This window comes from Mesocricetus auratus, unplaced genomic scaffold, assembly GCF_017639785.1.
Source record: "Mesocricetus auratus isolate SY011 unplaced genomic scaffold, BCM_Maur_2.0 Super-Scaffold_100047, whole genome shotgun sequence".
Lineage (NCBI taxonomy): Eukaryota > Metazoa > Chordata > Mammalia > Rodentia > Cricetidae > Mesocricetus > Mesocricetus auratus.
Window position 1 is genome coordinate 6,429,481 of NW_024429224.1, and position 22,738 is coordinate 6,452,218.

General features: G+C 50.8%; 1 long non-coding RNA gene across 1 annotated transcript; it reads right to left on the reverse strand.

Moving 5' to 3' along the window:
- Positions 1-1,130: 1,130 nt before the first annotated feature.
- LOC110343111 lies at positions 1,131-22,290 on the reverse strand. The gene is made up of 3 exons (XR_002385309.2): positions 22,116-22,290; positions 2,388-2,533; positions 1,131-1,444 (listed from the first exon to the last, which is right to left on the reverse strand). It is a non-coding gene; the product is annotated as an uncharacterized LOC110343111 (long non-coding RNA).
- Between the last annotated feature and the right edge of the window lie 448 nt (positions 22,291-22,738).

A 22,738-nucleotide genomic window follows, 5' to 3' on the forward strand; every position in this document is an offset into this window, starting at 1 on the left:
ATGTAAAATAAGCTTGTTTCTAATTTAAATTAAAAAAAGACACCTGCTAGTATTTGATTCTAAAATGCTAGTGTTTAATGAAGAATAAAAGTCTACATTAAGCTTTTCCAAAAATGTTATATTTGTGTATGTGTGGAAGCACATTAGCGCAGCGATGCCCTTGTGGAGGTCAGAGGACCACGTCCAGCAGTCGGTTCCGTCTTCGTGTGGACCCTGGGGGTCACACTCAAGTGTCGGCCTGACAGCGAGTATCTTCCCCCACTGAGCCACCTCACTGACCCAGCGTTAGGCATCTTTGGCACGTGTGTGTGTGTGCACCCACACCTGTTGAAAACTAGGCAAGTGCACTTTTTCTGTATCCCCAGCCCTGAACATGTTCCAAAGAGGGATTTGTTCTTCCAGACGCAGATACTAATGAAAACACTGGATCAGGGACTGGAGAGATGCCTCAGCAGTCAAGAGCCCTTGCTTCTCTTCCAGAGGACCCAGGTTCAGTTCCCAGCACCCACACCAGGCCGCTCACAAGCATCTGTAATTACAGCTTCAGGGTGTCCGATGCCTTTGGTCTCCACCGTGCATATGCACAGATATACACATAACTTAAAATAAAGAAAACCAGTCTTAAAAACGCAAGCTGTGGCTCCACACTCCTGAGGGTTATTAATAAGAAGCAAACACTGCATGTGGGGTCTGGCTGCTTTTCTACAGTTGAAACTGTCCTAAAATGTTCTTCAGGGTTGGAAAGCAGCGTGGCCCTGAAGCGGAAGCTGCGTGATACGGAAGCTGCGTGACACGTGAGCGGGGACATGGGCATTCCCGTAGAGCCATTTCCTTAGCTCAATCCTCGGCCTCACAGGCTTTTAGGCAGTGTGAAGTTGCATCTCACTGCACTTGAAATGTGTGTTTCTCTGTTGACAAATGGGGCTGAGTTCATGTTCATACGTTTATGGGTCATTGGTAACATCTGTGCAGGCCTGAAAGTCTTTCCCCCATTTGTGGTTGTTTTGGTTTGCCTTTTTTTTTTTAAGATTTATTTATTTATTATGTATACAGTGTTCAGTCTGCATGTATCCCTTTAGGCCAGAAGAGGGCGCCAGATCTCACTACAGATGGTTGTGAGCCACCATATGGATGCTGGGAATTGAACTCATGACCTCTGGAAGAGCAGCCAGTGCTCTTAACCTCTGAGCCATCTCGGAGGGGAACTTGTCCCTCTTTTCTTTGCTTCTTTAGGGCCCAGGGTCCCACTGTGTTGCCCATGTTGGCCTAAAATGTCTCAGCTCAAGTGATCCTCTTGCCTCAGCCACGCAGGTAGGGAGTGGCTCAAAGTTATGCCGTCACACCTGACTTGTGTTGTTTACACATCCAAAGGGACTCCTTTGCCGCACTTGCGTGCAGACGCTGATCTCATCCTGAAGCTTGCTCTCCTCCTTGGTAGTTCTTCCTGTGAACAGACAGTAATAAATCTTGGTCATTGATCCTTTCCTTGTGGTTAGTCCTCTATGCCTTTTTTAAGAACCTTTGCCTGCCAGGCACAGAGTGCCACATCTATGATCCCCATGCTCCAGGGACAGAGTGGGAGTCACCGAAAGTTTGAGGCCAGTCTGCTGCACATAACACGTTGCAGGTGAGCTAGGGCTACACAGCAAGACCTTGTTAATGTTAGAGACAACGGGAGATGCGCAGAGACGATACGGTGGACTAGAGCGATTCCTGCCCTTGCCGAGAACTGGCACCCATGCAGGAAGCTTACAACCACCTGTAACTCCAGCTCCCGAGGATCTGATGCCCTCTCCTGGCATCCATGAGAACGCGCGCGCGCACACGAACGCACACACACACACACACAGGCACACATGCACGCACACATACAGGCACACATGCACGCACACACACAGGCACGCACACACATACAAACACACACGTACATGCACACGCTCACACACATGCACATGTATTCCTGTACACACACACACACTTATATACACCAATAGTTTTAAAATGGATGTTATCCTGACAATTTGTTTCTTCCAAGACAGGCGGGAGGGAGATAGGTGGGGAAGCTTCCTGGAGGGTGGAGGTGTGCCCTGAGCTTGGGGGCTGGCCCAGGATGGCAGCAGCCCCTGGGTGAACGCATGTCAAGGGTGCTGGGATGCTGTTTGGAACGGTGAGGAAAGCCAGTGTTCCAGTGGTGGTTGTCACCGTAGCCTTGCTGCTAGGGATTCCTAGACTCAGCAAACGAGGAAACCTGGGCCTTGGTGATGCCTAGAAGACTCCATCAAACCAAGAACAGTATCCCACACACCCCAACTCCCACATGTAGCCCAGACTGTGTCATCTGAAGGGAAGCGTCCTGTTGTAGAGGCTCTGAGGACAAGATGGCATACCTGGGAGTTCTGGGTTAAAAGCCACTCTAGGACGTTCTGATGGAGGGTGTGGGATCAGGTCCCATCATCTGCGTGGACAGTGAGCGCTGGAACGGGGATGTTCAGAAAGACACCAACCACTGAGGGGGTCCTTAAAGACCCCTCCGCTGTGGGCAGGAAGGGGGCCTGGGTTATAAGGGCTGCGACTCCCACACACACCTTTGCACACAGGCACTCCACTCCTGTTCACCAGAGAAGAGGCATTTCACAGCCATACAGGCCCAACCAGGTCCGTGAGTGCCTGTGGGGTAGGTCTCTCCAGGTGCATGAGTGCCTGTGGGGTAGGTCTCTCCAGGTGCGTGCGTGAGTGCCTGTGGGGTATGTCTCTCCAGGTGCGTGAGTGAGTGCCTGTGGGGTAGGTCTCTGCTCCTTTTCTATAAAGTGGGTGCTGTTCTAACACCTTGCCTGCAGGGTGTGGGGTACCATGGATGGGGCCCACGGTGCCCTGACCCTAGCCTGGCCCCAAACAGCTGGCTTGCGCCTAGTCAGGTCAGCCTGGACTGCTGGGTAAGCACATGTGGCCCGGCTCCAGCCCTCACTGGACCCCGTGACCTCACACGTGCTACCATGAATCTAGGGCCCTCAGACCCTCCCACAGGGAGAGCAGAGCTGCACGGACGCCTTTAACAGAAGGAAGACAAATCTACTGTCTGCACGCTGTGGACGTGTGTTTGGAAAGATGCCAGCCCACAGTGGAGTCCCCATCCTCGCTGGTTGGAAGTCCCACCATTGCCAGCAGGGCGGGGCTTGGATAACTTCTGCATCAGTAACACAGCAAGTTAACAGTGCCTACTTTAAAAAAGATGTTTAAAAGGTTAAGGAAATGTGTCACTGTTTCTTGGTTTCCAGGGCTTAGCCACACCACCTGCACATCCCTGAGCCTCAATTTGCCCTGTTGGAAAGTGGGCTCAGCAAAAGCCCGTCCCGGGGTTTTTTCTCTTCCAGGGTATGGATAAACCTATAACATAGCATAGGATATCTCTGACCTCCATAAACAGGGCTGTTGAAAAACCTCAGATAGAGGCCTGGCCACAGGCAAGGGCCTGTACCCAAAGAGTCAATGCCTAGAGCTCCGAAGTCTTGGAAGGACCTAGATTCCCCGAGACTGGGGGCTGGAAAGCCAGTGACTTGATGTGTATCTAGGTAAAGGCACGGAGCAGTGCCCTCCCCTGGCTGGTCTTCGGGGCCCTCTCTGCTCCAGAGGCCAGGAAAAAACACTCAGCCTTTGACACCATCCAGAAAATGAAAATGTCCCAGACGTCTAATCCTTCCCTTCGGCAACCTAAAAGGCGCTGAAACACAGCCAAGCCCTTGGACATGGTGTGAGCCTGCAAGCCAGCATGGAGGCCTCCTGCAGAGCAAGCTGTGGGGACCCGTGCCTCAGAGCAATGGGCTTGATTGGGCCCAGCCTCTCCAGGTACATACAAGTGACCTCAGGCCCCAGTGGTCTGCACCACAACACGCCTCCTGGAGCCCAGGCTGAGGGGCACCCCAGGAGCCCGACTGCCTTCCCAGATATGGCTGCTCCCCACCCCCACCCCCAGGAAAATATTTGGAATGGTCTTTTGACTGAAGTGAGATTAATCCTTGGTTCCCTGACAGTGTCTCTGGGCAAGTGTTTTTATAACCTCCCTTTCAAACGAGAACCATTTGTCGTTGGGAGGTTAAGGAGGCCCTGCCTGGGCTGCTGGGCCAGGCATCACCGGCACCTGATTGAATGTCATGGGCAGTGCAGGGGGCAGGGCTGGGGCGAGAGCAGCGTGTCCCTTGCTGGTTCCTGCCCCAGCCATTGACATAAAGATAGGTGCTCTAGGCCTGACTACTCCAGTACCGCAATATGCTCTCGAGTTGGTGGCTTTGCCTCTCTGAAGTCGTCTGACAGATGGGGGAGGTGTGGTCCACGCATCCTGAGGGATGTGCCCAGGCCTGCTTTGGAAGACTAGATCCTCAGTGTTTGATAGAGCACTGGATACAGTCTTAGCCCCTAGTGGAAGGGCCCAGTGCACGTCTCACTGAGGCTCCTCCCACTTCCAGCTGAGGTGCCCTGCACCAAAGCAAGCAGCGGGCTTTCATGTACAGAGGGCTGAGTTTATAGGTGTAGGCACAGTCTCTTTAATTAACTCTGAGCCCTTGGTCGGTGGCCTCCTCTCTCAGCACACCCCACCCCCGCCTCTGCAACCCCAGGTCCTGTTTGAAGTTTGCAAAAAAAAAGAAAAAAGAAAAAGCATTCCCCACCACCTCTGCTTGCTGAAGCTGGCTACAAACCCTTAGGGCTCGGCTGGGAGGGATTTATTGGAGAATTTCAATCATGGGGTCTTGGCTCAAACTTGTTGCTTCCCCAAAAATTCTGCCCAGAAGTTTGATACGTGTGCAACGAGGGCATGAGGGGGCACTCTGATGATCTTGAGACTCAGAATTCCACCTGGGCCTGTAGAGCATCACAGCCCTGTACTTGGAGGAAGAGAACATGAGACAAGATGGTACTGGGGGAGACACAGGCTCTGGACCAGTGTGGAGGTGCTGGAGAGATGCAGGCTCTGGACCAGTGTGGAGGTGCTGGAGAGATGCAGGCTCTGGACCATTGTGGAGGTGCTGGAGAGATGCAGGCTCTGGACCAGTGTGGAGGTGCTGGAGAGATGCAGGCTCTGGACCAGTGTGGAGGTGCTGGAGAGATGCAGACTCTGGACCAGTGTGGAGGTGCTGGGGGAGATGCAGGCTCTGGACCAGTGTGGAGGTGCTGGAGAGATGCAGGCTCTGGACCAGTGTGGAGGTGCTGGAGAGATACAGGCTCTGGACCAGTGTGGAGGTGCTGGAGAGATGCAGACTCTGGACCAGTGTGGAGGTGCTGGTATTTGGTGGTCTAAAGGATGCTTAGAAACCGGATTTCTGGGCTATGGGGGTGGGACACTACTCAGTGGAGGAACACTTGCTTAGCAGGCATGAAACCCTGGATTCCAACCCCAGCACAGCAGACAGACAGACAGACAAGACAGACAGAGGGGGCAAGAAGAGAGAGGAGAGCAGAGGAGAGCAGAGGAGAGCAGAGGAGAGGAGAGGAGGACAGGAGAGGAGAGAGGAGAGGAGGACAGGAGAGGAGAGAGGAGAGAGTTCCATCTTGGCCCGCTTCCACAGCAGAGACAGGTCCATGCAGGTGCCTGAGCTCTGTGTGACAGTTTCTTGTTGGTCCCTGGCTGGGTTAAAGGTCTGAGCTTCATAATGGGCCAGTAGAACCTGGTGACATGCCATTCATCCTCAGCTGTGGCTTGGCTCCCCCAAAGGCATTCCCTCCTCAGACTATATGAGCTCATGCCCTTCATGGGAGCCCAGCCAAGATATGTCAGACAAGGAGCTCCGAGTGTTCACTCTCTCCCACTCTGGGCAGGGCTGACTATTTCTATTTCTCCGTAAGGCCTTTGCAATGACGGATAAGCTGTGGTCCCAAGCGCTGCAGCCCAGGGGACAGCAAACATCTTTTGGTTTCTCATGTCAGCCTCCCTCCTCTTGCTTAATAAGTGTGGAAAGAGGCACAAACAGAAATTCTCCGGGTTTCCCATGACTAACAAGATGACCACATCAGGCGACAGAGCTTGGGGATAAAGGTCCCTAGAGTGAGGTGTCCGGTTCCCTCCCAAGACGCTCCACTAACTGCGCTTTGAAGCCGGAGCCCAGGCCTCAGGCTGGGGTGGGCCAGTGGGGCTGAGCTCTGGGCCTCCCCGCCCCATGACATGCACAGATTGCCCCAGATAAAGGGCCCTCAGCGGCTTCACCCAACTTCTGCTGAATTGTGCTTTTTAGACAGCCTTTTCACATGTTTTCACTTCTCTGGCCTCTTTGTTGAAAGATGTAAAAATTTCAAACCACCACAAAGTAAACATTTCAAAACCCTCGCTTTTCAAAATCACTCACATTTTCAAAAAAAAAAAAAAGAAATCCCTTGAATTCCATCCCCTCCACCACCACCCGAAGACTTTCTTTCGCAGAACGTGGAATTGGCGTGTTTTTCATTAATTTCGAAACAGCCCAGGTAACACCGATGACTTGGGCTGTGTTTTACAGGCCGGAAGTAGCTTTGTTACTTGGTAGATAGATAAGTGGCTGTCTTGTCAGAATAAGCAGGTTTTCTTTATTACGGCACAATCCTAATGAACTCATCTGCTTCTAATATTTATAAAGAGAAGAGAGGCCATTAATTCTACTGCTTGTGAATAAAACCATCTGGGATTTCTCTCTATGTGATGGGTTTTGGTTTTAATATACATTTTTCACAAATAAGCGCAGAGCCTTTTTTTTTTCTGTGCGAATGTCACAATTCAGGATCTCATAAAGAAAGAATGCAAAGAGGGGTGGGGGGAATGGAATATTTTGTTAGCTAAGTAATTTCTCACCTTGCAGAGCGAAGGGGACATCAGAGCCAACTTTAGCACATTAGGTGACGGGCTCGCCGGCTGGACGCTAATGCAATCCATGGTATGTTACAAGGCTAACCGCGTCCGTTTTGAAGTTTGTTTTCCTTCGGGAATTACACAGTTCGTTTAACCTAATCTGTCCTGACACTTGAATTATAATATTATGGGCTTCTTCAGGGAAGTAAAACAGTAGTTGCTTGCCTAAAAGCAGAGCAGAAGTTAATAAAGTGGGCAAAATGTCAAGGAAAAAGGCTAATCAAATCATGGTGTCAGTCTCTAGAGAAAATACAGTCAAGTTGTGTTTTTTTTTCTCTTTCTCCAGTGGAACTCTGGGGTGCCTGATGACATGTCTCTGTTCGGGAAGAATCTCTCTCTTTCTCCAGTGGAACTCTAGGATGCCTGATGACATATTTCTGTTCAGGAAGAACTTTGAACTCTAAAGGCGCACTTGATTAAAACCCCAAACTGAGCCGTTGCCCGATGGAACCACCCGAGACTTTGACTTCTGGGTGTCAGGGCTTAATTAAAACACTCACCCAGCCGCTCTCCGCTTACCAAGGAGGCCCAAAGGAATTAAACCAATAAGCTTAATTCTGTTAGGTCACCTGCCTGTGTACACAGAGACGTGGAAGACCATTTACCAATTCAGAAAAAAAAATTGTCAGCCCACTCTGCAGACCCAGCATGGACCACACAGTGAAACGGCCCCCAGACGGACAGCACCACCCTCGGCCACCTCAGCTTTGGACTTGGAACACACGCAGCTATTTTCAGGTCTCTTCCAGGAAGACCAAAGTGACACACCAGTCAATATATGGGTGAACACGTGCAGATTGATTTACGTGCCATCTGTAACACACAGCAGCATTTAGGTACTTCCCTAAGCTCTGCTTGTGTCTTGAAGATGTGACTGCTGTTGTCACTTGATGAATGAGGGAAACTGAGGCTGTGAGATGAAGACACGAAGCCCAGAACTGTCTGCCCACAGAACCTGCTCAGCCCTTAGCACCTAGAAAGGAGAGCTTGGGGCCATCTGCATCTTTGTTTCAAATGTTTTATGTATTTGCTATCACATGCTACATGGTGTGGCATTCAAATGGCTCAAAGGCTATGAAACAAAGAATCACTGTCACTCTGTCCTCAGCCTCCTCTTCAGTCCTCCAGGTAAGTCTTGGACAATTTCTCATGCCCCTCCCTATCTAGAAGGTGGAGGTTAGCAGATAGGTGTGTGTCTTTTGGAGCACACGTGGCACATAGCTGGTACACGGCTCTGTAGCTTGCCTTTTCATCTAATAATAGATCTTGGGGCGGCTTCTCCATCTCTCTCCTAAGACTGTAAGCCATTCCATTCAACAGATGTGTTAGAAATAGGTTCATGCCAGGCAGTGGTGGCACACGCCTTCAATCCCAGTACTGGGGAGGCAGAGGCAGGTGAATCTCTGTGAGTTCAAGGCCAGCCTGGTTTACAAGGCTACACAGAGAAACCCTGTCTCGAAAAACCAAAAAAAAAAAAAAAAAAAAAAAAAAAGAAGAAGAAGAAGAAGAAATGGGTTCATATGTGACCAACATTCAGCCACTGTCTATTAGCAAAAATAGCAATTCACCATTAACTCCCTATATTCTCTTCTTTGGTCCATCTTCAGTAATGGACGTGAAGACAGCTCTGATCCCTGATGCCCTGCTCAGCAGTACTGATGTGTTTTCTCTATCACCCACAGCACAAGCTTCTAGAAATACCACTAACTCTAAGGTAGATCAAGGCTATGTCCTTGGGCCATAGTTTGTAATCTTGCATCCTAGCTATAGCTTTTCTGTCTCAACCTCAAAACTGTCACCATAGTTCCAGCTCAGGGTCCCCCAGATTACTGTGCAAACAAATGCTTCCTGCCAGTGCTCGCTAGTATCCAGCTGTCCATACTTGTCACCCAGGAAATGAGACATCAATACAAATGGAACAGAGATCTCTCTGGGGACAGCTGTGAGCCCTGTTTGCAGTTAAGGGAACCTGAGGATGGTGTTGTATGACCCCAACAACACCAGCAGACTCTGGTCCTAGTTTCAGGAACTGTTTAACGTGAGTGTGGAGTCCAGCCATGAACTCGTACAGAGTACGGGCAGGAACCACGCAGATCTGTGAAGGTTGCGAACCCGCCTGCCACTGCCTGTCCTTGGCTTCCTACAGGCTACCTGTTCACAGAGGCAGCCAAATTTGCCAGCTGGGCTGTGGTGGAGCTGGCGTGGCTGGCCAGCCGGTGGTGTCCGTAGCCACGGACCTGGTTATTTACAGCTGGCTGTGGTCCCCAAGCCATCAGGCAAGCTACAGGACAAGCGCATGGAATATGTCTTTTCTTATTGTAAGTGAATCTAGCAAAGGGGTAATCCGAGTTCATCCTTGATTGCAAAGACCTGAGAAAGACCAGCTAGCTGAACATGGGGAGAGCAAGCACAAAAACAACAGCAGCAACCAAACCCGGGACTCTTAGAAAGCACCGGTCTTGCCCAAGCAGCGGAGCGGCTGTGGGTTTCATCTCTCCATCCTGCTACTGGTTCGATAATCATCTGCAGATACGACTGGGGCCAGAATGGCCGCAGAAGCAGGCATGAGAGGGAGACCGGGTCAGCAGGGATTTCTTTCCAAGGATTTGATATTTTCACTTATTGTTACATGTGTGCAATAAATCAGACTTTTAAATAACTATTGGTAGAATCTTATTCTCTGTCTTTGAAAAAAAATCTTTTCTGAGTTCGAGGCCAGGCTGGACCGACAGCCTCCAAAACAATACAGAGAAACCCTGTCTTGTAAAACCAAAAAATAAAAAAATAAATCTTTTCACATTTTTCTCTCACATGGATGGCTGTTTCTTGAAGACAAATATGTTATTAAGAGTATTCAAACAGTCATGAGAACATGTTGCCATGTTCCTTCTCTGCCCACTGGGATGTTGACCTCACCACCTAGAAACTCTTATCCTTTTTTTAAAAAAAATTAGAAAAATAAATGCATGGTAGATTTGTTGCTTATGACACATTGTGTTTGAACATTTGTAAATATATTTAGTCCCCAGTAGATTCATTGTTTATGACACATTGTGTCTGAACATTTGTAAATACACTTAGTTCTCTGGCCTTTTAAGCGCCAGATTTACTTTAGGGAGATTTTAAATACCACGATGGATTTATCATTCTACTTTTCCAAAATTGTATGCACCAAACCTTTGAACAATCAGGCGTCGCGGTCCCTCAAGACCTCCAGTGTAGGACATGCTAACCCCAACCCAGCATTGGCTCATGGGTGCCCCTGCAAGTCACTGCCTAGGACTGTAGCTTAAAACTAACCTTGGCTGAGGCTCCCGGGCAGGAGGTCAGCATGGAGGTTTTCACAGTGTGGTCTCTGCGAGGGATATAATCAGTTGTAAAAGGGCAGGGGAAGGGGAGGAAAGCCGAGGAAAGGCAGAAAGAAGGAAGGCAAAATTACATTTTCACAGTTAAGTATATTCATTTTTTCATTTAGTTAATTTCCAGCGCTCACGTTTATTGCACATTAATTATGCATACAGCTTTTGTGCAACTTAAAAAGTGAAGAGCACACTCCTTTGTCCTTCTCAGAGGCTCAGCTGTGGAGCTCTGCCTGTGGCGCTGGCAGTGGCTGGGAGAGGTTCAGGACAGAAGTGGCGGGAGCCAGGCAGGGGCTGGGACCCAAGCTTTCTCTCCGATGTCCCCTGTTCCCCTACCTTGCCTTTCTTGAAAGCATTTCTTTAGGGGCGCAGGAGCCCTACATGGTTGACTAGCTGTGATTCTGGACTGTATGGGGGCAAAAGGACCCAAAACAGTTCAGGGACAGTCTCCTTGGTTCCTCTTGCCCAAAAATCTGTGCACAAAAGTAGAAATGCGATGCATGAAGTTGTTGGGGAAAGGAACACATTTCATGTCCAACGGAGGAAGCAGAGGACGGAGGAGACAGCAGCCAAAGAAAGGAGTACTGTGATAAAAGATGCTTTCCCTAGTCCCGCCAGGCTCGGCCCAGGAAGGGAGGTACAAAACCTCTCTGCATGCATGCTCCTGCTCCTGCTCCTTGCAAAGGCCTGTGTAGCCACTGTCCCACCACAAAACCCAAAGAAAGCCAAGACACAATCGAAGCAGGTTTCACTGACCTCACCTCGGGGTGGGGCTTCAGCCAAGAGTACAGACAGAGCTTAAAGGCACTCACTCCGCCTAAAGAAGACAGACTTCCCAGGTTTTGCAAAGGTACCTCGGTGTGGCCAGGACCATTTAGCTCTGCTCAGAGCAGACTCCTCTCCCATCCTCCACCCACCTCAGCCCCGAAATCAGGGTCAGAATCATCTCCTGGGTGGAGAGCACCCACTTCAGCAACCCAATGAGCCAGGCTCAGAGTTTCCTGGAGAATTACTAATCATACAGACACGGGGCTGGAAGGCAGGCCTGTGGATGTGGGTGGAGCATATCCCCCACCCCCTCAACCCCCCCGCCATCCCCTCCGAGCACCCAGCCCAGGAGAACAGCAGCCCTAGACGGAGTCAGGACCAGCTGCGGGGTAGCTCTGTGTCCCTCCCAGGTCCCACAGACCTCAGCACACTGAAAGCCAGACTAAGCCCAACCCTCACTGGAGACTTACAAAGGGAAAGATGCCAGTGGACAGTAGCCACCCAAAGAAGGAGCAGAGAGTCAGAGCATATGTCACCAAGGTATCAGCCAGTGGGCAGCGGCTCCCTCAGACTCTGGTTGCCATCAGTAACCACCAGCCGAAGCGCCATGTCCAGGAGCCCAGAAGGGCATCACACAGACCCCGGACAGTAAGAGGCTGGGCTTTAGCCTTTTTAATTTTTAAATAAAAGCTGTTTTCCCCCACGGTTCTTTAAAACATCGCTCCCCTTCTAGAATTCTTCTAGAACCCTCAACACACACACACTCACATGCTCACACACACATATACACACACACACATATACACACTCACACATACACTCACACGCTCACACACACACTGACACTCACACGCTCACACACACACACAGCACTGCAGTCAGTCTGTGATGAACTTTTAAATAAGACTGTCATCATAAAGAAATCTGCTGTGCACAATAAGAAACAACATGCTTAACATTTATGGCCCTGCGTTCTGACAAACTGGAACGTGCAAACATGCCAGAATTCAGGTTTCATAAAACAGTTTTTCATCAAGGTTCCTGCCTTTGACAAAATGCCTCTGATGTTGCTGGCTGGAGGGACAAGTTGCCAAAGGTGGTGGGTCTCAGGGCCGTACCCACATGCTTCTCAAACCTTGCCTTTGGTTCCAAGGCAGTGTCTCTGTGACTGCCGGTACTCTGGCCTTCCTGGAGAACAATGGTGAGTCACCGTGTCTACCTGAGAGACAGGGGCAGGAGATAGCGTCATCATCAGTGAACCGGGAAGCCACGACACCTGCTTTGTGTAGTTGTGCTTCACTCAATACATGTAACAGAGTTTCCCTCCCAAGTCTTCACCTACAAGTCAGTAACCCTGGGCACACACCTAGGGCTGTGCAGCTCTTACCGGCGTCCAGCTCCAGAACTCGTCTTAGGAAAACAAAACCCCCCGCACACTCCCTTCCCCCTCTCACAGGCCCGACAGCCACCATTCTCTCTCTGCAGCTGCTATAGCTCGACGTTCCCTGCTGTTTCTCTTCATGACTGGCTTCTTTCACTTAGCATAAAGTTCCCAAAGCCCGCCTATGCCACAACATTGGTCAGATTTTTTTCCCCCAAACACAGACAAAAACCATGGTCTCATATAGCCCAGGCTAACCTCAAACTGGCTGCTCCTCCTGCTCCCAAGTGCTAGGACTGCAGGTGAGCACCCCTGCATCCAACTGTTTAATCCTCCCTTTTAAAGGAGGGTTAAAATCTGCTCAGTTGACGCAGGTCCTATTGGTAATATCACATAGGAATATAGGTCCATTTATAGGTCCATGTTCCTATACGAGGCTACGATCAGACACGAACCCCATGTGATCATGTGTATACATAAAACAACAATACACTCCCTGCTCCATTTTTCTTACACATGAGAGCAGGTGTGGGCACATGGGAACACGCCACAGTAGGTCTCCATGTGCTGACACCTCATCAGGGTACACACAGAGGGCCAGGTGAACACAGTCGGAAGGGGCTGTGGGAGACTCTGCAGGCTCTTGGCTGTCATAGCTGGGAGATCCCAGGACCCATCCCATCCCCACACTGAGAATTGAGAGAGGGGGCTCTTGGGTGCCTGAAATCCATGTTCAGGTTCCCACTGCTCCGTCTTGTCCAAACTCAGCATCCGCAGTCCCAGGAGAGCCGGGACCCTAGTCAGCCTAAGTCTCACAGGAAATCAAACCCAGTCCAGGTCCTGCAAGGCTCCCCTCTCGTCCCACAAGGCAGAGTTAAAACAACACGCCGAGGCCGGGGCGCTGTGGGGGCCAGTTTCCCTTTCTACTCACAGTTGAGGAGCACAGCTGAGAGTCTGCTGTGTGCCAAGCAGCCTCAGCCCTCGTGAGCCTCTCCAGCCTGGACTCTATAATCCAAGCATGTGTCTATCTTCCCCCTCCTGCCCAGCAGGGGACCAAAACCAAAGGGATGCTTCCACGGAATAGTGCTCTGTAAAGCCTAGGTTTTCAAACTGCGATACTGTCCCAGCAACCCCGGGTTCCTCCCTCTCCGGTTGCTGTTGATTTTCTTCAAATGGTTTGTGGTTAAGAGAATACCCGAACCCACAGAAAAGCACACTGAAGTGTTTAAGGATGGCGTCTGCAGCTTACTTCCAAGCAATGTAGACATGCGTATACACAGACAGAGAGCTGGGGCGGCCAGGGCTCTCCGTGGATGGAGGGTAGCATAGGGGGAGTGCATTACACATCTGCCCCTACTTGCAGAACACCCAAAGATAAACCAAAATGCAATTCTACCAAAGGCTTCCCTGGGGAACCAGGAAGATCCTTGGGCTTGGTCACAGACCATGGGTGCTGCTCTCACCAAAAGCCCTACTCCAGTAGAGGTGGTCACTTCCCCATGGCTGCAGAGACTCCCCTTCAGATAATCCTCCACACTCACGTGCTCCAACACCCCCTGCGGCCACAAGGCCATGTGCAGTGAGGGTGAGTTACACACTGAGCTGGGAGCAGCGGAGATGAGGGAAGGGTGCCGTGGTCTTTCCCACAGCACTCCTGCTGTGCAGGGGCATCCGCAGTAAACAGTCCCAATCTTCTGGGTCACCTGAAGTGGACACTGGTGCTCTGATGAAGATGATGCATGTTGGGCTTGGAGGACCATTCCCCGCAACAGCATGGGAGCACTCACTGTGTAGTCATTCCTATTCGTCCACCAAAGATGCTGAGCAAAACCCTCATCTCATGCCCGGGATCGGGATGCATGTATGGGCCACGTGCAGGTATCTACACATGCATTACATATTCTTACGTATGTCCCTATGATGGGTTTCTTTTATAGGTTACACACAATAATATCCCAGAGCATGTAGAGGTGCTTGCCTCTGCCCCATCCCTGGAAACCGCATGATAGAAGGAAAGAACCGATTTCTCTGAGTTATCCTCTGACCTCCACACACCAGACACACACGCCAAACAAGTAAATTAATTTAACTTTTAAAAATAAAAGTTATGTGACCATGATCTTTCACGTGACTCATAGCAAGTATTTATGTTTTGGAACCCAGGCTTTTTACAAGAAACTAACAGCAGAAAGGAAGATGGCCAGCAAAGGGGTGGGCGTGTCTAGCATGCTCTTTAAACTTTGGCTTTTCTGTATTCAGATATTTTTATATTCAAAATCTGGTGGAATTTTTTAAAGATGAAGTTAGGAAGACGACATGTTGAGGATGGATATGAGGGAACTGGGGAAGGGAGGGATTGGGGGTGGAGAAAGGACCGTTTTCATTGTATACATACAGGAAGTTCTCAAAAATAAAGAAAAAAATGAGTGGGGGTGGGGAGGTAGGGGATGAGTTTTTCCCTACCACCATATACCTCCCCTTCCCACATCTCTTCTGTAGTCTCTACCCATGGAGGAACCTAGCCGTGCTCAAAGGTGTGTCCAGATTTCCTGCTCTTCACAGAGATGCCCTGAGGTCTGCCTGTGAGCTGCTGTGGCCCCCCCCCAAGACAGAAGCATGAAACACCCAGTGTGACATCTTCCCGGGATCAACGGGAGAGCAGCCACTAGACACCAAGCCAGAGGGTCCCAGGCTCCCTCTGCCACAGTGTGGCCAAACTCTGGGGTACCCCCACGCATTTGTGCAGAGGAGACTATGACACAGGAGCCACATCCACCCCCCCATTGCCTCCTGGACACAGCAATGCTCCAGAGAGCAGTAACAGCTCTCATCCAGTGTCCGCTGCTCACAAACTACAGGGAAGTCGAGGTCATTTATTCCCCACAGAGCAGCGGCCTGTAGAGAGAAGAGTGAGTGGCCAGCGGTGGCAGGGGACCGACACCCTGCCACCTGCCTTCTTGGGCAGCAGCAGTGGGGCATAAACAGGCAAGCGGGCTAACATTGCCCTTGAGGAGCACGTGGGACCTTAGTGGGGAATCCTAAAACACCAGCTGCTGTCTAGGACGAGAGGGGAAGAGCTGGGGTCAGCAGAGGAGACGCAGGCTCCTGGGCTACAGACGGGGCTGCCATGACCAGAGCTGGGCATTCACAGCTGTCGTGGAATCAAGGCCAGTCACAATCCGCTGGATGTCTGCTGACCAGGAAGGAGGGCATCCTCAAAGGGGAGCCGCCTACCCAGAAGGAGTTGGTTTTAATCACCAGAGATCAAAGCCAAGGCCCACTGGGCTGCCATTCCTTCAGGGGACAGCTGCAGCATGCAACAGGCCCTTCCCTTGCCTCCTGCCTGTCCATGTGTGACTAGCTCAGCAGCCACCTCTTCCAGAGGCTCGCAGGCCGGTGAGGGCTCAGAGGCGTCTGGACGCCATAGTCTATCATAAGGCATGGAGAGGTGAAGACAGGCACAGACACGGTCTTGATGTTAATAAGAAATACAGGCAAGAGCAATGCACAACCAAAAACCGAGGTGTTCAGGGGCCTGAACATCGCTGGGGGCTCTAACCAAGGGGCTGCCACCTCCTGCCTCTGCCCAATAGCCCATTTAATTCTCTAAATTGGTTTCTCCTCTGCTGAAGGGCATGATTGCTTGGAGGCTGCAATCGATGGTCCTTGTCAGAGTGTTGGCTCCAAGCCTGGTGCAGAAAGAGCCACAGACTGTAGTCGCCAGCATCAACCTTGTGATTCAGGCCTGTGACTGCAGCCCAAGCCAGCTCAAGGGCTGCTGGGTTTTCCTAAGCTGCCTACACCAGTGCAGGCAGCCCCTGCTCGAGGGACATAGACATTGGAATATGCAATTGCCCCAAGTCCCCTTTTCACCCACTGCTAATGACCATGGTCTCCCTATCCGCCAACACTAGGGTGTCCTGTGAGGTAGGATGGCCTGTGCCAACTGAGGCCAGAGGTCAGACACTTTGTCCCCACTCTGCTGGCCTTGAAAGAACAAAACCACCACAAGGTTCAAAAGGGAAAGGAGTAGGACCCAGTAACTCGTCCCAGACGGTCTGTCCACTTTATCAAAGCCTGTTTCAGGGAGTAAAGTTCCCAGTGAGAGGCCGCAGCCTCATTAGGGTGTTCAGAAAGAAAGAAAAAGTCAAGCTGTTATGACATCGTGGGGACAATTAGGCTTTGTCTCTTTCAAAGGCGAAGAGCTTGCATGAGGCAGGAACTTGTAACCACATCTATCTATATGAGGCTCTCCTTCCTCTCTTTGTCTCTAGTTGGTTTTGTGTTTTCTGAGACAGGGTCTCCTGCTGTAGGCCAGGGGACTTGGAATTCACTACACAGACCAAACTAGTCGCAGACTGGAGATGATCTTCCGGACTGCAGGTGGGGGCCCCCACAGCTCTTTGATCTTCCTGTATTTACCCTGTTGATTCTATTTTCCAGTCTCTTCTTTCCCTGTCAGCCCTTTAACCTGGCTTGGCACCGTCTCCTTGCAAGCCTGCATACGGTCTGCCCACAAGGAGAACCTCCTCAAGGTGTCATCCCTACAGAGCTGGCCCCATCCTGGGAGGAGACTCCAGGACCCTGCTTCAGCACCCAGCCTGGTGAAATGACTAGCGGGGTGCAGTCTCCTCCCCATGCAGAGTCCTTGTCCCGAGCTCAGACTCCCACCCCCACCCCACCCCCAGAATCCAAGCACAGAAAACAAACTAGTTGCCCAGGCTCGGGTTTCCAGGGTCCTCCCACAGATGCTAGCAGCCGGACTGAGCAGACTAAGCCAGCGAGACTCTTCACATCCCAGCTAGTAGGCTCCCCTGGCCGCCCCTGAGGCATATCCGGGAGTTAAGGGAGTTATAAGCGAGGACAGTAACATGCCTCCACATTCCTGGATGCTGCCAAGCGCTGATGTGAGTGGTGTTCCGCTCCTCATGGACAATGGGCTCGTTTCAAGAATGCCACTCAAATGGTGCCAAGTGCCCAAAGCGTGCAACCCAGGCCTGCCTACATCCCAGCCAATGCCCTGCGCTGGCATCATGGAAGCTCCCTGTAACACCATGCATGAGGTGCACATTCTTATGGCGGGACCTGCCTGTTGCTTTAAGTTCCACACAACTTGTTTTTGTCATAACACCAGAGGAAGCAGACGCAATATTTTTGAAATTAGAAACAGCCCCCAAGTCTTTGTCCTCTCACTGATGGTGCTTCGTATTAATCCATTAAGGCAATCAAAACAGCTTAAATAAAAGTCTGAAGCCTGCAATATACATGTCAATGAACAAGCAGTAAAGCTTCCTGCAAAGGTGATTTCAAAGCCATATTGCCCACGCTTGGCAAATTGCATATTTAATTATTGTGTCAGTCCTCCTCCAGCTCTAATCTTTGGGGAAAATGCCTCAGGCCATGCGAAACCAGTTAGGATAATTAAGGGACTGTGGGATTAGGTGTCGGCTGATTTCTCAGAAAGATATCATCCTCTAGCCCGGTATAAGAAGTGTGCCTGCCCCAAAAGGCAGGCAGTGATGTCTGCCTCTCTATGGTGAGATCAAAGGTCTTTTACCTCTTTCAAGATGTTTGTAGAATTTGTTTCCCAATTATCCCACATTTGCGCACTGGGACATCCTAGTTAACTCTTTGGTGACACCGCTGGCACTGGTCTTCCCAGCTCCCGGGCCCACTGAGCTTCCATCAGAGACCCAAGCTCAGAGGGAGTGGAAAGGGATGGGAACTGGGGCCAGGCCTGGTACCGAACCCGAGTCAGTTGCCTGAGCTGCAGCCATGCTCTGTGCTGAGCAGCGTGCGGTTTCCCTGAATCCATCTGCCCTGGCTGCTGAACCCGTACAGCAGTGAGTGGCGAAGGTGGTGTGAGCCGGAGCGAGGGTCTTACCAAACTTAACGACTGAAGATCGGAGCTTGGCTGCTCTCGGGGACCGTTCTAGAGAGGAAACACCTGACTGTCAGATCCCCACATTGCAATGCGGAAGATTCTTTCTTTCAAGCCATCAAATCTTTAGAAATAATTTGTGAGAAAATAGCCAGGACTTGAACTGGAAATGTTAGTTGCAGCATCTACACATATGGCTAATGGCGCACAAAACTGAAACTCAAACATTAAAATATTAAGAAGCTCTATTAGTGTTCCTATTAGGAACACTACTTGTAGTTATGTCTACTTCCAAATGAATAACCCAGCTGATATTTATCCATCTTACAAATGGTTAGCTTCTCTCCTGTTTGCTTAGTTCAAATAATCTGTCTTCAATACCTTTGTCTTTGCGAGAGAAAGAGACAGAGAGAGAGAGAGAGAGAGAGAGAGAGAGAGAGAGAGAGAGAGAGAGGCCCAAAGAGAGAGAAAGGAAAAGCCTTCTTGAGCAAATGGGACAGCCCTTTTGGAAATAATCTTTTCAAAAATCCCTCAACAATTTAAAAAATGAAATCACATTGTTGCAAGGAACTACATATGCCCAGGGCCATTCGGCAGACTGTTCAACTAGCACTTTTGAATTTTCTTTTCTTTCCATTTTTAACACTGAAAAATCCATTTGTGTTCCAGCGGGCAGTAAACTGAGCCGCTAAGAGCCCAGAAGCTTAGTGAGGAAAGCCATCTTTATGCCCTGGGCACCATTTGTTTTTGTTTTTTTAAATTGCAATGTTACCAAAATCATAAACACACACACACACACACCACACACGCACACACACATACACCACTGCACTGAGGTCCACCAAGAACAAATTTAAAGGCACCTTGTTTCCCTACTCATTCCCTGGAGAGGGAGTGCCCGTTATATATCTACATTACATATGTATAATATGCACATATATTTACAAAGAATGCATTTTTCTGCTCTTTGCAACAGGGAAGGGGCAACTTCAATCTCCTGATGTCACTGCAGGCTGAGAGCAAGCACCATTGTCTTGCTGTAGTTTCTGTCACCATAGAAGTGGCCTTGGGAAGGGATGGAACCATTCCACCAGGGATGGGATCCTGTGTAGGATAGACAAAGCTAGAAAGTAAAAATAAAGATGTCCTACGTCATATGAATTTCAAATAAGGAATGATTTTTTTGTATCTAAGTATGCCCCAAAGATCCCAGAAAAGTACTACATATTCTAGCACTGAAAACTGCCCTTTAATTGTTTGAAGGCAGCTCCCATAGAGAGTGTTCTAAATGTGCTGATTAAGGCTGAGTGAGAACAGCTGTTTTTTTTTTTAAATCTATCTATCTATGGATCGATCGGTGGATCTAAGAATCTATTATCTAGAAACAGAATGAGGCCAGCCAGGAAACCGCGCTCTCTGTTGAGGCAGGTGATCTGTGGCTGGCTGTTAGTCTGCTGGGACAGGGACTCCTTTGCCCTGGTGTCCTTTCTTGATGGTCAGAGTGTAAGATCAGTAGGTAGGGATGGAGGGAGGGAGCTGGCCACGGGAGGGTGGAAGGTCTCCGCGTCTGGTCCAGCCTATCTCCGGGTGGAAGGTCTCCGCGTCTGGTCCAGCCTATCTCCCAGGGCTTCTGTGTTAAGAGATGAAGACCCTGAAGAGGCAGTGTTGGCTTGGGTTGCCCACTGACCTGCTCCATGCACGTACTAACCAGCAAACCCCGGAACCTACAAACTTCTTCAGGTACTGCGGGATTCCTGAGTTCTGAAGAACCAGGTCCCGGAGGCCTTCCTAACCCTGACCTGGATGGGCTCTGGGGTGAAGGTGGGTGGGCTGGGGGCACCAGAACTTTTCAGAGACGTTGACCGCCGGAAGGCTTTGACTTAGTGATTCCCTGTGAGTAGCAGGTCCAGCACCCTGAAACTTGAGGTCTCCCAAACATCTCTCTGAGTGCACTGAACTCAGAAAAGAAACTGCAGAGGGCCCTATGGGAAGAGTGTGACCTTGGGCTGCAGGCCTGCCAGGGGGCCACCTTGGTCTCCGTGGCAAAGACACAGGCACAGTCTAACTCTGATTTACAACATATCCCTAGAAAAGGAGGTTGTAGGTTCTCCAGGGTCCTCTCTTCTGGGTGTCTCTTCCTTGTCGTCTATAGAGGGCACAATGACCAGTGTTGGAGTTCTGGGTCTAGTCCTTTCTCAGCTCCCAGGATCCAGCAAAGAGCTGGCATCCCATCCTCTCTTCAGCTCCATCCATTCATTCAGCCAGTCCCTTCTCCTATCCTCCCTAACTCCATCCTGCTGTAGGACGACCCCTTTGGTCCTGCTTGGCCTCCAGGGAGACCGAGAACAGCTGGCCAGCATCTGGTGTGCTCCATTAGCCAGGGCCCCTGCCCCCTGGGCCTTCCGCTCCCCAGGCAGAATAATCCTGTTTCCTCTAACCTTTGGGCCCGGCCCGTGCTCCCAGGCTTTCATCATGGCCAATGTGCCTCTGGAGCCACTCCAGGGGCCCCTGGCCCTCCTGTGTCTTGGCTGGGCCAGGCCAGGCTGGCGGGCAGGAGTGGGGCAGGGGTGAGTGACCTCTCTCCCCTACTGACCAGGGAGGGGGGAAAGGGCAGCCATGCCTCAGGAAAGGGGGCAGATGCAGGGCCAGGCTCCCCGACAGCCAAGGTGAGTGTGTCTGACCTGCGGAGAAGACGGGCCAGAGGGGCCTAGGGTGGCTCAGGTGGGGCCTCCGTCCCGAGCTCCGCCATTGTCGCCTCCTTCCCCTTCCAGCCCCCTCACCTTCAAAGAGGTGAGCTGAGGAACCGGCCATACCAGTGAGTGCTGGGAGGAGGGCGAGACTCTCCTGACCCCGACCCATCCATCCGGGCTAATGCCTGCCAGGTTTGACTGGATCCTAGGCCTGCAGGAATTTTCCAGAGTCCCTGCCTGCAAGCATTAAGGATCTCCTCTTTCTCGATGATTCTGTAGCTGCAATAATCCCCACATGAGGCCTAAACCCATGGGTGTCCCTCCACTGTCCTGGGCTGGGTGGTTTCCCAAGCTTCCCCAGGCAAGCCTAGTGGATTTGCTATTCACACTCAGTGCTTACAGAGCTGCACGGCCACCATGCTGGTCTCATCACGGCCTTCGGAGCCCCGCCTCCATGCAGGTACCCAGCAAATACCAACGAATTCAAACCCGGAAAGAGTACACACCACGTTGGTCTAAGAGTGGTCAGACCATCCTGACCTGGTGCTTAGAGCCACCTTGTCCTGGGAAGAGCTGCACAGGTTATCCTGTGAGCTCATGGCCTGAACAGTCCCTCTGTCTGTCTCCACTGGGGCCTCCCTGGGACTGATCCCCCCCCCCAGCTCACATCGCAGGCAGGAAAGAGCATACAGAGCCTCCACAGCAGCCTTGCCACACCATCCGGAACCCCAGCATGGACCTCACAATTTGTTCAGCGATCAAAACTTGGAATGAACTCAAGAGCAGAGTGATACGTATTAAATGCAAACTTCTAATTATTCCTTTAGTAATTGTTTTTTTTCCCTTCTGCCTGAGCTACAAAGTATGTTTCTAGCGATTATTGGTAGCATTCGAGAAATTGCCCTTAAGATATGCAAGCCACATTTTGCAGGAACCCCACTTGAGAAAGAAGAACTCTCTCTCCCCTCCATAGTGATTATAAGAAACTGGGAAGTTAAGTGTGTCCCTAATCACAGTTCCTCAGTGCCAATAATAGGAGGGACCGGCCGCTAGCAGGCAAACAGGGTCAGGGGAAGAAGGTGGCAAAGAATTTTCCGATAACAGCAGAGCCCGGGCCCCTCCCAAGGCTCTGTAAGTGGACCTAGGAGGTTAGAGAAGCAGGGCTTACCTGTTGGACAGACGTCTCCAGGGGCAGGTTGGGGGCAGATTAGACTCGGGGGACAGGACCAGACCTGGGCTGGGCCTCAGGAGGGAGAGGCAGGCCTTGTGGGCCTGGGCAGACAGGTGCACAGCCCCATTGGTCTGCCGTGGTTACCTGCAGATTACTGGTGGTTTATTAGTGGCTCCCGCAATACCACAGGAGCACCTGCAGGCAATAAAAACCCTCACATGTGTGAGGCCTCGAGGAAATTAACGGCTCCTCCCTAGAGACGCATATTTTGTGAAGATGTTTATTACAGATGAAGTGCTCCCGGGGTGGGGCATTAACAAGTTGTAGAGTGATAAAGGGAGTTTTATCCCTTTTTCGGTGACAGAAGTAGGAAGAAGGCTTTAGCGGAATCTATAAAAGGCTCACTCCTAATGAATTTTCTTAACTCTTTATTAATAGGGTTGACTTCGTGGAGGGAGGAGAGATGGGCTAGACTCTCAGACAAGGGAGGTTGGGGTTGAGCCAGAGGTGTAGGGCTGGACTCCGGGTGGTTAATGCCTGAGTCTGAGTGCAAATCTTGAGTCGGACAGATGAGGGCTGGCGGGTGCTACCCCAGGAAACTCGTTTGAGGGTCCTCTGAT